The 17,523-nt window shown below is 41.8% G+C and overlaps 1 protein-coding gene and 1 pseudogene across 14 annotated transcripts in view; both read right to left on the reverse strand.

Annotated features, from left to right (window-relative positions):
• Positions 1-17,523, reverse strand: part of RABGAP1L (RAB GTPase activating protein 1 like) — a 737,216-nt gene that overhangs the window by 46,933 nt on the left and 672,760 nt on the right. The window lies entirely within an intron of this gene.
• Positions 10,759-11,391, reverse strand: LOC144580255 (actin-related protein 2/3 complex subunit 4 pseudogene; annotated as a pseudogene).

A 17,523-nucleotide genomic window follows, 5' to 3' on the forward strand; every position in this document is an offset into this window, starting at 1 on the left:
ATCAGAATACCAAATAGATAGGAAGCAAAAAATAAAAACAACTCCACCCCAGTCCATGCATATATTCCCTCAGTGCCTTTCTGCTTTCTCCCTCAGATCACTAGTGGCAACTGGTTGCACCAGTTGTACCCAGTTCTTGCCAAGGATCTGTGCAGTGTCCACTGATATTTTCTATAATGTTTCATTGTATTCCACAATGATTTCACAGATCCTCTAAAATGATTTCATAACTAGCAGTTTGAAGGACACTGCATGAAATGAAATGGGCTTTCTCATCTATTGCCCTGATGATAATACTCAAGAGGATTATAATTCTAAATCACCGGAGAAGGTTTATTCACTCTACATATCACCAATACCCTCACCTGCCTTTTACAGACAAGAGTGGGACCTTGGAAATACAAATAAAAGAGGTGTTATCAGGAAATACAAATGAAAGAGCCTAATGAGTTTAAGGCAAAGGGGAGTGGTAGATGAATGGCCAGGGAGTGTTAAACAGTGACTTTCAATAACAGGAAAAGACAGAGCACAAAAATTACTCATTTGCCTTACTCTTTCTCAATATTAGTCATGCTGGCCTCAGTCAGAGATATGGAAGGGGAAGACTGAAAAGAATACACCCAACTTTCTTCATTCTCCATGTTCTCTCTCTTCTTCTCATTCAAGGTATTTATTTCTTATTTGCATATGTGAGTCTCGTAGATTAATATTATTAATTGTGTTGTAGATCAATAATTATCAGATGAGTATGTCTTAATAATCATCTCACTAATCATATCAACCAGTGTTATCAACCTATTTTGTATTTTTACTTTCATTTCTTATTTCAAATACTAATATTTGAATTTCACATGCACTGATTATTTCTTTTCTTTTCCTCTCCTTTCCTCTCTTTTCTTTTTGCATACCACCATGCCCAGGCTAATTTTTGTATTTTGAGATGGGGTTGACCAGACTGGTCTCAAATTCCTTACCTCAAGGGATCTGCCCTCCTCAGCCTTCCAAAGTGAGTTATTTCCAACAAAACATATTTTGGCTGGGTGTGGTGGCTCATGCTTTTAATCCCAGCACTGTGGGAAGTCAAGGTGGGTGGATCAATTGAGCTTAGGAGTTCAAAACCAGCCTGGACAACATGGTGAAACCCTGTGTTTACAAAAAATACAAAATTAGCTGAGTGTGGTGGCATATGCCTGTAGTCCCAGCTACTTGGGAGGCTGAGGTGGGTGGGGGGATCGCCTGAGCCTGGGAGGCTGGGTTGCAGTGAGGTGAGATCACGCCATTGCACTCCAGCCTAGGTGACAGAGTGAGACCCTGTCTCGAAACAAAACAAACAAATAAAAACATATTTATTTGCTTACATAAAAGATTTGGTTAGGTTTCCTGATTATCAAACTCAATCATCTTTTTTTTTTTTTTGAGAGACAGGGTCTTGTTCTGTTGCTCAGACTGGGGTGCAATGGTGCAATCACAGCCTTGAACTCCTGGACTCAAGTGATCCTCCCACTTTAGCTTCCTGGGTAGCTGGGACTATAGGGGCACACCACGATGCCTTGCTTTTTTTTTTTTTTTTTTTTTTTTTTTTTAAGAGACAGGGTCTTACTATGTGGTCCAGGCTGGTCTCAAAATCCAAGGCTCGAGCAATCTTCCCACCTCAGCCTCCCAAAGTGCTGGGATTACAGGTGTGAGCTACCATTCCTGGCCCCAGCAAGATCTTTGTACAGTTAGGAGTTCAAGGGCTGTGTATATTTAGGAACTGCAGTGCTTTTCAACACCACAGATCTTAAACTTCGGATCATAATTAATGGAATAATGGAACTCTTAACACATTTGAAACTCATTATAGTAACCTACAGAGAACTTGTACACAGAAAAGAAAGAAATAACATAACAGAATACACATGAAAAGATTTTTCAAGTTATGCTCTGTAATATATACAGCATGCTCTTTGGCATAGCCTGATTTTTATCAAATAGTATATTAATTTTGTGAAAAGTTGGTTTTGCATTTAAGCAGAGAAAAGAACCTGGGCACTACCACTGTTTATCAAGGTAAGGTATTATTGGCATTTTCGGTGGAGTAATTTTTGGTATGTAGACTCCACTCTCCATTTCTGAGCCCATGGCATCCCTGGGCCCATTTATGATTTCACTTATTAAATGTCAGTAATAGCTGTCACTGTGACAAACAGGATGTCCACACACCTTTCTAAACCAGGTGTGGATGTTGGGGGCTGGTAGGTTTGAGGGATACATGCTTGAGAAGATGTGGGGTTCATACTAAAAACCACTGAGCTAAACTGTCAATAAAGACGAGGAGAGGCCTGGACCAGTGTGCACGTTTTAGCACTGCAGTGATTCATTCAGAAGTCCACTTCCTTCTGCTTTGTTATTCATTAGCAGTAATTGGCATTAAGTATGGAATTCCTTCATGTCAAAAAATTTCCTAACAGTTTTAAGCCTATAATTTAGAAAAATCTACATTTAATCCTGACAGCAACTCTGCGAGGTAAGTATTATTTAGATTTTACAAATAAGTTGAGGATAGGTAACCTGCCCAAGATCACAGTGCTAGTAAATAGTCAGACATGAAATCAAGTTGGCCTCCAAAGCCTGCCCTCTTTAACTACTTTGTTCTACTTCCTGGCACAAAAAGTAAATCTGCGTAAGAAGCTGACAGTCTAGGCATAGTGCCAATTATGTATCTAGTTATCATCTAGTTTCATAAGTGCAATAACAGATATTTATCAAAGGTACAAAGATGATCAAGAAGAAATTTGTGGGATGGAAGGTTGCAGAGGGAGAAGCACCTCAGTGAGGAGGGCTTTCATGATGACTGGTTTATGCAAGCTTCCTTGCCCAGTCAAAACACAGCATTTCCCCTGAGCTCAGATTTTTTTTCTTTTCTTTTTTTTTTTTTTATGACGGAGTCTCACTGTGTTGCCCAGGTTGGAGTGCTGTGGTGCAATCTCGGCTCACTGCAACCTCTGCCTCCTGGGTTCAAGCGATTCTCCTGCCTCAGCCTCCTGAGTAGCTGGGATTACAGGCACAAGACACCAAGCCTGGCTAATTTTTTGTATTTTTAGTACAGATGGGATTTCACCATGTTGGCCAGGTCTTGAACTCCTGACCTCATGATCCACCCACCTTGGCCTCCCAAAGTTCTGGGATTACAGGCATGAGCCACTGTGCCCAGCCACTGAGCTCAGTTTTAACATTGGGCCAGTCACCTGCAAGAGCTATCATTAAGGGTTTGATGAATCTGCTTCTGTAACTCAGAAATGAAACACACAAAAATATTAATTTGTGGATGCAAATGCTGGTAACGTACATCACCGTGTTTTTTCTTTTTAAAAGATTGATATGACCCAAGTTAATATTTTCTGAAATGAAGATTCCTGGTGCTCAGTTCAAGTGCCTAGAAAAGCAATATAATATAGGCCAAAGGTAGCAGCCACTATGTGTGGCTCTTGCTCACTTCAGCCAATTTCTTAGGATGAATGTAAACTATCTTATTTAATATATTAATCAATGGACAGAGAAAAAATAGATATGTAATACAGTATCACTTTCCTTGGAAAGTTGGGGGTTGCTGAGAGTTTTCAAGTCAGAGTCACAGTTATTTCTTCAAGGACTTATCAAGATCTGGACATAAAGTGGATCAGTGGTAACCAAAATTCTAACAGTCAGTTTGCAGTACTATAAATGGCTTGGGAAGGAACAGATGAAAAGGAATCAGAAGGCATCCATCAAGAGCGGGGACATATCCATAGGCTTCACTTCATCCTCTTCACAGTGATCAGCAAAACAAGCCACTTTGTTTTAAGCTTTCAGCACTAGGAGGAGAGGGAACATATTAAACAAGATTTTGCCCCATGTGTCTTGGGGGTGGGGGGAAACCTTCAGAGAACCTAAGAGCCTGTAAATGATTATGAGTTGTATTCTAATACTTAAGGAGCATAATGGTTTAAGGAGGTGGGGACAAAGGACATCCTTACCTCTTGCAACTCTAACATAATTCCCAAGGCTTATACAGACATCAAATTCCCAGGCATTCTCCTCCTGAATTCACACTAACCTACAATCTATGGGGCTGTACCTGCTTTAATCTCGTCTGACATGTCTAGTTTTCCCTATTACTCAAGCCTAATGGTGTGTACACTTTTGACAGCTTCCTGGACTCATTTTGAATACTTGTATGACATGAGCCACTTTCCAGTGTTCATGGCTTACTCCAGAATGTAGTGTGCTCATAAAGAGTCCCTGAGAGCTTCTGAAATATTGATTTCTACTTTATTTGCCACATTCTAATATAAGCTGTGGTCCCAATGCTGTAGCAACTTTAGGAGACTTGCATTTTATAGAATCTGCCTACCTGTTCATTTTTAATTCCTCATCTTTGGTCCTGTAAGTCTAATTTTGTTTAATATTTTTGTGGAACTCCTTGGCACTTCTGCTTTAGAGATTTCCCATCAGTAAATAATATCTGGGGGTAGAGGGGTTTCTGTACTTTATGTTGACAACTCTTCAATTTATAGTTTTCAGCCCAGAACTTCTACTAAGCTCAGCCTACATATCCAATTGCAAACTTCATATCATTTTGATGGTTCACATTCAAGACCTTTAAGCCTGGACTAACGCCCCACTTTCTGTCCCCAATTTGTTCTTCTGCCATTGTTTGACTTCCATCTAGAAGCTCAAGCCAGAAACCCACAAGTCACCACTGTCTTCTCCCCCAACCAATGCTCAGGCAATCCATCACTAGACTCTCTACTACTGTATGTCTCCAAAATATCTATCTTGTTTTTGTTCTGAACTTCATTGGCAATGCCCAATTCAAGCCATACTCACCTTTCATCAGAGCTAGTGCCATAAATTCCAAAGTGGACTCCCCATGTTCATGGTTGCTTTATTACATCTTTTTGCTATTGGGCTGCCAAAGTGATCTTTTCCAAGGTGGAAATCTGCCATCATTTCCCTTCCTAAAATTTTCCAGTTGCTTCCTATTGCACTTAGGATAAAGAAATTCTTGGCTCTGCTGATCCTATAGAATCTAATCTCTATCTACCTCCCCTTAACTATGCCTATATTTTGCAAAAGTGTGGTTTGTCCATTCCAGAAAGTACGTAAAACTATCCAAATAGGTACAGAAAGCAACAGGTGATTATTAGAATTTCATGTTCTGTTTTTAGAACATGATTATAGGAAGAACTTTATATTTCATCTTTTAAAAAATATTTGTGCTTATCTTATTGTAGTACAGGTAGTTAATTTATTTAAAAATGAATATACATATATTGGTGGTGTGGGTACATATGACTTTCACTGACAAGGATCACAAGAAAGAGTTTAGAGAAGGGGGCCGGGTGTGGTGGCTCACGCCTGTAATCCCAGCACTTTGGGAGGCCAAGGTGGGTGGATCATGAGGTCAAGAGATCGAGACCATCTTGGCCAACATGGTGAAACCCCGTCTCTTTTAAAAATACAAAAATATTAGCCGGATGTGGTGGCGCGTGCCTGTAATCCCAGCTACTTGGGAGGCTGAGGCAGGAGAATTGCCTGAATCCGGGAGGTAGAGGTTGCTGTGAGCTGAGATCACGCCACTGCACTCCAGCCTGGCAACAGAGCGAGACTCTGTCTCAACAACAACAACAACAACAACAACAACAACACAAAAAGGAGTTTAGAGACAACCAGTCTCTGCTCCAGCCACAGAGGACTTTTACATATATATGGGGTACAAGAGATGGTTTGAAACTGGCATGTAATGTGTAATAATCACATCAGGTAAAATGAGGTATCCATCCCCTCAAGCATTTATCTTCTGTGTAAAGAATCCAATTACACTCTCTTATTTCTTTTTATTTTTTTTATTTTTTGGAGGCAGGGCCTCACTCTGTTACCTTGGCTGGTGCAGTAGTGTAATCATGGCTCACTGTAGCCTTGACCTCCTGGGCTCAAGTGATCTTCCCACCTCTTAGCCTGTAACTGGGACTACTGGCACCCGCCACCATGTCTGGCTAATTCTTTGTAAAGACAGGATCTTGCTATGTTTCCCAGGCTGGTCTTGAAGCCCTGGGCTCAAGTGATCTGACTGCCTCAGCTTCCCAAAGTGCTGGGATTACAGAGGCCAGCCACCACACCCAGCCCAGTTATACTCTTTTAGTTCTTTTTAAATGTACAATTAAATTATTATTGACTATAGTCACCCTGCGGTGCTATCAAACACTAGGTCTTATTCATTCTTTCTATTTTTTTTGTACAAGTACCTTTATCTTTACAAATTTTGATATACTGTCCATTTGAAAACCTCAGGCAATTTTGATATACTGTCCATTTGAAAACCACTAAATTAAAACATTAAGCACTAGAAAGGGAGAATTAAGAGACAAGCTAGAGAAGCTTTGATGAATTGGCCTGAGAACACAACCACCACTTCCTAAGGGAATATCCATTCTGAGTTTCAAACAACCAATTTATAAATAAATTTTAGGAGAGAAGAAATTTGTAAGATCAGGAAAAACTATTTTAGTGTCCCAAAATATTTCAAGAATCTATTTATATAAGCAGTTTGGATATAAGAATAAAATTAAGTTTTAACAAAGAGAAAAACCATATTCTTCAAGAACAATTTGAGCAGCACAATTTCTCTTTGATACTCTATTTGGGGTGGTTTAGAAATAAAACAGGCTGGCCAGGCATGGTGGCTCATACCTGTAATCCCAGCACTTTAGGAGGCTGAGGCGGGCAGATCACCTGAGTCAGGAGTTCGAGACCAGCCTGACCTTGGTGAAACCCCGTCTCTACTAAAAATACAAAAAAAATTAGCTGGGCGTGGTGGCAGGTGCCTGTAATCCCAGCTACTTGGTAGGCTGAGGCAGAAGAATCGCTTGAACCCAGGAGGCAGAGGTTGCAGTGAGCGGAGATCGCATTATTGCACTCCAACCTGGGTGACAAGAGCAAAACTCCATCTCAAAAAAGAAAAAAAGAAGAAAGAAAGAAAAAAATTAAACAGGCTAGGCTGGGTGCAGTAGTGTAATCATGGCTCATTATAGCCTTGACCTCCTGGTCTCAAGTGATCTTACACCTCTTAGCCTGTAGCTGGGACTACTGGCACCCACCACCATGCCTGGCTAATTTTTTAGCCAGGTCAAGTGACCTTGACTCCTGTGTTCCAGTGATTCTCCTGCCTCAGTCTCCCATGTAGCTGGGATTGCAGGTGCCTGCCACCACACCAGCTAATTTTCGTATTTTTAGTAGAGATGGGGTTTCACCATGTTGGCCAGGCTGATCTCGAACTCCTGGCCTCAGGTGATCCTCCCACCTTAGCCTCCCAAAGTGCTGGGACTAAAGGCGTGAGCCACCGTGCTCGGTCAGCATTTAGCATATTTTATATTACTTAAGTCTCACAAAAGTAAACTGGGCGTTACTATACCCGTTTTATAAACTGAGTAAACCAAGAAAAACTAGGTAACACGCATAGATCCCATCATAATGGCAGATCCTACAGGCTTTTGTTTTAAGAGACGAGGTTTCACTATGTTGCCAGGCTGGCTATGAACTGCTGGGCTCAAGGAGTCCTCCTGCCTCATCCTCCCGAGTATCTGGGACCACAGGCGCATACCCCTGCACCCAGCTTCCCAAAAGGTCCTTCTGACACCAGAGTTAAAGCCTTAATCATACACTATGTTACATGACTCTCATCTACATTGACTGTCATCCAGCCAGCACGCATAGCTCTCAAACATAGGACCTCTAATAAGCCTGATCAGTAGCCTGCAACAGTTAACTGAGCTAATCAACTCAAGAATGGAGATGCTGTTAACACATAACTGAGAGAGAATGAACCTAAGATATCTGCCCCATTATTAGGCATAAAGTAGGAGATTAAAAACAAAACAAAACAAAACAAAAGAATACCTTTACTTTGATCTTTCTGGGCAAGCTAGAAAAAAAAAAGGAGAGAGAAAGAGAGAGAGATGGTCAAATAGACTCTGGGGTGGTTGAATCAGGAATTTAACTCTGGGAGAAGCCTCCTTAAAATTCCATAAAGTCTTAAGAGGGGGCAGACTGAAAATAATATATTTTTCCTCATCTCACAGCCTTCTGAAAAAAAGCATTGAGAGCATAAACCATTCTGAAGATTTACAACTTAAAGCAAATCACCTGAAGGTACTGGAATCAGTCAGTGCTTAGATGGAACATTTTTTGAGGGCTACATCTTCACTGGGAGTGCCCTCCTTCTCTGTTACTATACTTCTTGTTTCTTTCTGTTCCCGCTGCATCCCATATGGATTTGTACAAATAATGCTGTCTTCTTTTCTTCACCCACATGCAGCAGTTGCTGCTGGATCATGACCATTCCTTCTATTGGTTTTAAAATCTGTTTTTCTCAGATTCTTTACACTTGAAGGAAATTAAAAAAGACATTTAGCCTCTTTTTCTTTTAAGCAATAAAAATTATTCTCTCACTGTACTGATTATTCTCAATGTGGGGCTAAGTTATGAAAATTCTGACTCTTTTTCTCTTTGCAAATATTAAGCAATAATAACAACTTAGTATACCATGTTGGATTTTTAAAATTTCTTTTGGGGGGAGGTACTCAAAATCCACTGTAAATCTCAAGTAGAATTCCATTTCTAAATGAGTTTTTGGTTAGAAATTTACACTTAAAATTTTAGTACAGTATTTGGAAAGTAATGGAATGACTACCAAGCACTGAACGCTGAGACTGTAAGATGGCACGCATTAAATCTGGTTACATGTTGAATGATATTGGTCTGATTCCAGGGAGTAGACTAAGCAGTTCCAAAATTGGACTACAGAAAGCTGATACAGCTCTGCATTCTGAGTTAATTAAGCTTCTTTAAACATAGACAATAAGAAAGGAGAGGAAGAATGATGGGAAAACCAAGTAGGACATTGTTCTCTATTATTATCAAGTGCTCACTCCATTATTATTATTATTATTATTTTTTGAGACGGAGTTTCGCTCGTTACCCGGGCTGAAGTGCAATGGCGCGATCTCAGCTCACCGCAACCTCCGCCTCCTGGGTTCAGGCAATTCTCCTGCCTCAGCCTCCTGAGTAGCTGGGATTACAGGCACACGCCACCATGCCCAGCTAATTTTTTGTATCTTTAGTAGAGACGGGGTTTCACCATGTTGACCAGGATGGTCTCGATCTCTTGACCTAGTGATTCACCCGCCTTGGCCTCCCAAAGTGCTGGGATTACAGGTGTGAGCCACCGCGCCCGGCCCCACTCCATTGTAATAGTACTGGCCTTTCCACCACAGAATGTTAAGGAACCTGAAGCAGTACTTTCATGTCAGCTGTCACCGGTAATTAGATCAAAAATAAATATATATCTCTTGCTAAAAATACAAGAGGCAGGAGGCTATAGACATTTATGCTCTAAGAAATTTAATTTGAAACTAATGTATAAGACAACCTGAGTAAATCTGACTTTAGAGAGATTCAACTGTACTATACCAGACTATATGAGAAGGGCAAACAGTAGAAAAGAAAAATGGGGAATTTTAGTGTATTCATCCACTTTTAAAGACAGTAAGTAAAACTGGTTAAATGCCATCACCAGCAGTATTAAACTGCATGAAGATTGTACTGCCTTTTTATTTTTTATTTTTTTTCGTTTTTTGAGACAGGGTCTCGCTCTGTTGCTCAGGGGGGCGTGTAGTGATGCAATCACAGCTCACTTCAGCCTTGGCTTTCCAGGCTCTAGGGTTCCTCCCACCTCAGCCTCCTGAATAGCTAGGACCACAAGCATATGTCACCATGCCTGGCTAATTTTTTTGTAGAGGTGGGGTTTCACTTTGTTACCCCAGATGGTCTTGAACTCCTGGGCTCAAGTGATCTGTATACCTCGGCCTTCCAAAGTGCTGGGATTACAGGTGTAAGCCACCATGCCTGGCCTTGCATTGCCATTTTTATATATCAACTTTTTTTTTTTTCCTCATGCAGCCCCAAAGGGGCAAAAAGAGACTTTAATTAGGGGAGGGAGGATCCACCAGAATTAGAAAAGGGACAGCTAGCATGGGAACAGAGAAGCCAGAGCAGGCAGGAGGAGGACCCGGCTGGGAAGCTCTGGAGGAGGACTCACCTTGCCACCTATGGCAGGCACTGCACTGACAGACAAGGCGAAACAGCGGCCCCTCTCAACTGGGAGGGTACCCAATGGCCCCTATAGCCTGAGGTTGCCTGGCTTTTGGGCCCCAGGTCCTAGGCATGACTGGTGGTCACCAATTTGGCCCTTGTCCCTAACCAGTGCTGGGTGGCCATCTTCAGGCAGAACTCAGGAAGCTGGCAGAGGGTTCCCACCACTTATACTGGGTCCAAGGAGGCTTCGGAATAAAAGAGCAAGGGAGAGGAACTGGAGTCTGAAACCTCCCTCCCTCCCCACGTGGGATGGCATAGGAGAGGAAAAATAATCGCCTTCTGGGCTCCAGGCCTGCCCAGACCCACAGCAACCAATAAGGGACAATCACTGGGACCAGTCACAGCCACTGGAGGTGGAGGTTGTTTGTTTAAATAAAAAAAAAAAAAAAAAGACAAAAAGATTACAGTCTCCTCTAAGCACAGAGTTTAAGTTTCAAGACGTTAACAAAAAATCTGTCCCGGCCCAGGGGACTGAACATCAGAGGCCAGCCTGACCAGGCACGTGTGGCCTTGGGGCACGTCCACTGCTGCTTTCTTGCCCAGCTAGCAAGCATACCACCCACCTCCCATATCAAATGCCCACCCTAACCCAGCTCCCTGCTGCAGCTGTTGCTGTTCTGGGGAGTGACTTCAGGATGCCTTCATGGAGACATGGGGAATCTGAGGGGGAAGGCCACAAGATCCAGCCAGATGGTTTAAAAATTCTTAAGGAACTCCGCAGCCACAATGCGGGCACAGGCATTGACTGACAGCTTTATCTCACTGATCTCCTTGTCAATCTCCTCCATGAAGGGGATCACAAAGTCCACCAACTTGTGTTTGTACATCAGCTCTGTGTGGAAGTTGGTGATCAGAAAGCTGATGTCATACACCCCTCCACAGGCTTCCTTCAAAGGATGAAGAAGTTTTCTGCTCACATCATCATGAAGCGCATGAATTTGTGGCATAAAATCTCCTTGATCTCATCAGCCTGTTTCACAGCAATGCTGACCCAGACAGAGTTGATGGAGCCCTCAATCGGAATCTTTTCCTTCTCATTCCTGCTGATGGTCACGGGTTGTAACAGGAGTTCTTTGCTACTCCTGACTTCCACTTACGGCTTGTTGTGTCGTTCCACAACCTGACAGGAGAAGTTCTCCAGGCAGAGGGCAGCCTGCAGTGTGGCCCGCACAGCACTCAGATAGGGGCGGAGAGTGGCAGTCATCGCGGGCGCTGGATATATATCAACTTTTTAACTCTTGGGAAGAAAGGCTTATCCATACAACTTTGCATTTCTTTTCTCTCTCTCTCTTTTTTTTTTTTGAGACAGAATGTTGCTCTGTTGCCCAGGCTGTAGTGTAGTGGTGTGATCTCAGCTCACTGCAACCTCCACCTCCTGGGTTCAAGCGATTCTCCTACCTCAGCCTCCTGAGTAGCTGGGATTACAGGCACACACCACCACTACTGGCTAATTTTTTTGTACTTTTAGTAGAGACAGGGTTTTGCCATGTTGGCCAGGCTGGTCTCAAACTCTTGACCTCAAGTGATCCGCCTGCCTCAGCCTCCCATAGGGCTGGGATTATAGGCGTGAGTCACTGCACCCGGCCACAACTTTGCATTTCTAAAAATGACTTATTCACTCACTCATTCAACAAGTATTTATTTACTGTTTACTATGTAGCAGGCATAGTGATCCTGGAACAAAGACTATCCCCTGGAGGAGTTTATAGTCTGGTGGGGAGAAAGTCTTAAAAGAAATAATCACAATTTAAATAAATACTGTATTTACAAAGTAAGTGAAGTGCTCTCAGAGAGAAGAAAAAATGGAAGGATACTAGTACATGGATCTAATTTTTACTGCTTTTCTAAGAAATGACAATGAAGCTGAGCCCTGAAGAGCAGGTTAGCCAGTGAGGATTAGGGAGAAAGGGTGTTCCAGGCACAGGGAATGATGAGCACAGGATGACGAAGAGCAAGACCAGCTACACAATTTGCAGGCTCTGTGCAAGATAAAAATGGAACACAGAAACTAAGAATTTCAAGCTAGTGAGGGAGCATTCAGCCAAGTGTGGGGACCTATGTGGCTGCACAGGTCATATACACATGAAGCCAGTTTTGGAAAAGGATGCATGTTGAAGGGACTTAAGGCCAGTTGCCGGAGTACAGTGCGGGAAGACTTTGCTAGCTGAAACTGAAGAGTATGAGAGGTACCCAGGAACCAGTCCAAGGTGCAGGGCCTCCAGGGACCAACCTCACAGAGGTTCATAGTTTCCCCAAACAGTTAGCAAAGAGCTACTGTGTGAGCAAGGCTGTTATATAATCATTCTGCCGGGTGCTGCGAGGAAGACAAAGAAGATGTCTGCTTTTAAGGACCTTACAAATAATTATATAATTTAGGGTAGAATGTGACAGGTCTCACAAGAAAGGTGTAGGCACCAATATGTAGTGGCTTCAAGGCATGAAGATGACTCCTTTGGGGGTGGGGAACTGCAAAACACGAGACAGAAGGACTGCACACTGACGGAAATTAGCAGGCTTCTGCCTTTGGACCTATGACTGAACCGTATCACTGCAGGAATAGCAAGCACATCCAGCACGTCCTGTGCCAGGGACTGAGTACTATATGCTTTACATGTATCAGTTCATTTTAGCCTCACGTCTCTGAGGTGGTGCTATTCTATCATCTTCATTTACCAGAAGAAGAACAAAAGCATAGAAAGGTTAAATAGCTTGCCCAAGGCCACACAGCTAATATGGTGGGGATTAATTTGAATCCAAGCAGTCTGGGTTCAAAATCCTTGCTTTGAATTCTTCACTATACTATAATGTTACTAAGATTAAGTGTTTAATTTTGCTTTGTTTTTAAAATCTGTGTGCTATAATTGCCCCTCTTTTACTTTTCTCCTGGTGTACTTGGTAAGTTATATATACTGCTTCAAATTGGCTAAGATATATAGAACAAGAAAAATAATTGTCCTAAATATTTCCCCTTCTTTATTACCTAGAGCCAGAGTTGGAAGAACAGCAGTATGAAATACATTTAGGTATGAGTTTCTGAAAGAAGACAACGTAGACCGCACTGCTTTCCTACACTGTTGACAGCAATCCCAATGTGTCTTTGCACCGATGGCTAATTAGAGCCATGTAGTTATGGACAAATTACCACTGACTCCCTTAGAACTGTGAACAGTGAATTAATGGAAGTCTAAGAACTCACATATTGGCTCCCAGTATTCCTATGACCCAAAGCTGGATCTGTTCCTTACAGAATTGTTAAGTACATACATATGCTCATTAATTCAACAAATATCTACTGTGTACAAGGCACTATGCCACATGCTATGTAAGATACAAAGAAAGTTATGACACAGTCTGTTCATCAAGAAACTTACAATAAACTTTAAAATTTTATTAATGCCATAACAGAAATATAAGCCTCATTCTATGATGGTGTAGAGGAGAATGAGTTAACAAATCCATCAGGAAAGTTAGGGTAGACTTGAAGGGAGAGACAGCATGCAAGCATTGTCCTGGAGGGAGGTTTTGCTACTGACCATTCCAAAGTGTCAGGGTATTTTTTGTTTTATTTTGTTTTGGTGGGGGAGGAGGAGGGCATGTATCAGTGCCTCCAAGGACTGCAGACAGGCGTGGCCATTAGGTCTCCTACCTTTCTCCCAGGTAGGAAGCATCTTCTGTTAGGGTGGTAGTCAACAGGCCCAAATGGTGCACTGGCTCAGGTGCCACCATGCAGGCGTTAGGCTACCCGCCTTGCCAGAATCTTATGTGCAATTCATGCAGGGCCAGAGGAACCTGTATGGTATTTCCAACCAATCCAATTTGAAATTATTTCTGACATCCTTTATGCTAACTAGAAGACCCTTGGGTGTAGATTTAAAGATAAGCAAGTTAAATTGACAGTAGTTATCTCCTGATTAGGGTCTCTCCAATGTCAAACAACTATCCTTACATGATGTATTCTTATATCAGTGTGCGTCAAATGTTCATCGGCCACGTCCAAGGGGTAGACTAACACACTGTGTAGACTGGGGTGTGTTAATGTAAATTACAGATAGTATTACCTAGAGTAGGGCTATGAGAAGGGTATAAGGCGGGGAAAGATGTTCCGGATGGAAGAAACAACTCATTATTGCTTATATCTTTCCTCATTCCAAAGGAAACTTCCATAAGCAAAGGCATGGAGCTATAAAATGTGGGTCTACTAACTGTGCCAAGCAGTCCTGTTTGTTTGGGTGAGAAGCTAGATGACCTGGCAGAAGGCACCTGCAGAACAGGCTGGAAAGAATACACTGAAGCCAGCCTGAAGACTGTCTAGGTTGCTGCCAAACACTGAAAGCATGAACCTATTTTGGTAGTTGCTAGCTCAGTGGCCATATTTTCTGAAATAAAAATCAGGCAGATGGTCTTAACAGATGTTTTCATCCATTCTGGATAAGAGAAGCAATTTGGAATATGAAAGAACCTAAAATACTAAAAGTTTTTGGATTGTTTTGGTAGCCAGGCTTATGAGGCAGAATATTTGACATTGGAACTGTCTTTTAAAAGAAAAGTCTTGTCACAATGATGTGAAGAGATCACTGAGGTTTTAAAATGCTTAAACGATCAAAATTGTGTTTTTACAAATATGAATCTGGAAATCACATATACGCTAAAGTGGAAGGGAAGATAAAGAAAAGAAGAAAGAGTTAGGTACAGGAGCTCACACTTGTGATCCTAGTATTTTGGGAGGCTGTGGTGTAAGGATCACTTGAGCTGAAGAGTTCAAGACCAGCCTGGGCAACAAAGTGAGGCCCCATCTCTACAAAAAATAAAAAAAAAAAAATTAGCCAGGAATGGTTAGTGGGGTCTGTAGTCCCAGCTACTCCAGAGGCTGAGGCAGAAGAATCCCTTAAGCCCAGAAAAGTTTACAGTGAGCTATGATCGTGCAATTGCATTCCAGACTAGGTGACAGAGTGGGGTCCTGAAAAAAAAAAAAAGGAGAGAGAAAGGAAAGAAAGAGAGAAAAAAAAGAAAGGAAAGAGAGAAAGAGAGAAAAAGAAAAAAGAAAGAAAGAAAAAGAGAGAAAGAGAAAGAGAAGGAAAAGGAAAGAAAGGGAGGGAGGGAGGGAAGGAGGGAGAAAGGGAGCAATTAAAAGGATATTTAGGAAGCTATGAAAATAGATCAAGAGAAAGAGACTTTGTGAAAAAGGTGACAGTAGAAAGGGAAAGGAAGCAAGTTTTCCTAGTCATGGAATTAGTTTAAGTCACTCGTAATAATCACATATGGCTGTTATGAGCTATTCCTGGGGTATGAATTATCCAAACTCCATTGTGATGTCTTAAGGCAAAAAATCCTGCCTTACTTACATTTGGTATCTACTGCAACCTAACATAAAGCTGAATACTTAGTAGATGCCTAGAGCAGATTTATTTAGTTAAGCATATTCTTGCTGTGTCATGATTCAAATGGAATTTGTTAATTAAATGCTGGAATAAAAGAAACAGATGAAGACTATGCCCATATATTTTCCCTGAGTATGGGTGTTATAGGAGATAATGTGATCACACAGAGCTGATAAGTGGAAAACATAGAAATGCACTTAACACAGGATATTCTTGTTACCTAAATGAGAAAATTGTGATAACTAATTAAATTTGGCAGTTTTCTCTGATATGTTTGACAGAGCTAATAATTACTTCTGTTCTGGGGGGCAATTTCTAAAATAATGCATAAGAATAAGACTATTTGAGAAGACTTTTTATACTCTGCAATTGGAGCATTCCCTAAATCAAAATTCATTTTTTTTTCTTCTTTTTGAGACAGAGTCTTGCTTTCTCGCCCAAGCTGCAATGCAATGGTGCAATCTTAGCTCACTGCAACCTCTGCCTCTTGGGTTCAAGCAATTCTCCTGCCTCATCCTCCTAAGTAGATGGGATAACATGCATGTGCCACCACCCTGGCTAATTTTTGTATTTTTTTTAGTGGAGACGGGGTTTTGCCATGTTGGCCAGGCTGGTCTCAAACTCCTGACCTGAAGTGATTTGCCTGCCTCAGTCTCCCAAAGTGCTGGGATTGGAGGCGTGAACCACTGCACCCAGGCTAAAAATAATTTCTTTTTTTTTTTTGAGATGGAGTTGCCCAGGCCCAGAGTGCAGTGGCACGATCTCGGCTCACTGCAACCTCCACCTCCTGGGTTCAAGTGATTCTCCTGTCTCAGCCTCCTGAGTAGCTGGGACTACAGGTGCGCACCACCACACCCGGCTAACTTTTCTATTTTTTTTTTTTTCTTAGTAGAGATGGGATTTCACCATATTAGCCAGGCTGGAATTCATTTATTTAATCTTGGAGAGAACAAACATGAGAGGAAAGTTAAAACACCATGCTTGCCAGATTTAACACATAAACAACAGATAACGTACCTAACAATCAATCAAAGTATGTTCAAGAGAATTCTCATTTCAGAAAAAAAGGTAATATCAAACTTTCTAAAAACTGATTAAAAGCAATATCAACTCATTTTTTATATGCAGAGTAAATCAAATGAGAATCTATCTGAAATTACTCTTGGCCAAATATAAGTAAAGGAAAGACTCTAAGATTAGCTTATTTTGTGTGCCTCCATCTACTGCAGTTTACACATAAATGATTTCTCTTCCAAGTCTGGGTGGGGTGTTTTTATGTTCCCATTTCTATGGAAACTGTGGGGAGGCATGAAAAATATGGTATGAGAAAATACGTATTTCAACCCTCACTTCCCCTCAACCCATCCAGCCCAGCCCTCCTCATTTCCAGGAGAACAAGAGTTGAAAGACCTCTGGCAGCTGAAAGTAAAAGCTCACTAACGGATTGCAGCTGTTTGACTGTCAGCTGAGAACTGCAAATGACAGTTTATAGCAGCCATTACAATTTTTAAATGATGTTTTCCTTAATAAATCCCCCACTGTAATAATTTACAAGCGGGAAACTGACTATATAACTAGTGCAAGAAAAAACACTCAACGGGATCTTTTTTTTTTTTTTGAGATGGAGTCTTGCTCTCTTGCTCTGGCTGGACTGCAGTGGCATGATCTTGGCTCATGGCACCCTCTGCCACCCAGGTTGAAGCGATACCCCTACCTCAGCCTCCTGAATAGCTGGGACTACAGGCACACGACACTACACCCGGCTAATTTTTTTGTATTTGGTAGAGACAGGGTTTCACCATGTTAGCCAAGATGGTCTCGATCTTCTGACCTCATGATCCGCCCGCCTTGGCCTCCCAAAGTGCTGGGATTACAGATGTCAGCTACCACACCTGGCCTCAATGGGATCTTTTGAGGCCAAGTCTGTTACTGGCTTTCATAGTTCCAATAGCATTGATCATTTTTCAGAGAA

This window comes from Callithrix jacchus, chromosome 18 (genome assembly GCF_049354715.1).
Source record: "Callithrix jacchus isolate 240 chromosome 18, calJac240_pri, whole genome shotgun sequence".
NCBI lineage: Eukaryota > Metazoa > Chordata > Mammalia > Primates > Cebidae > Callithrix > Callithrix jacchus.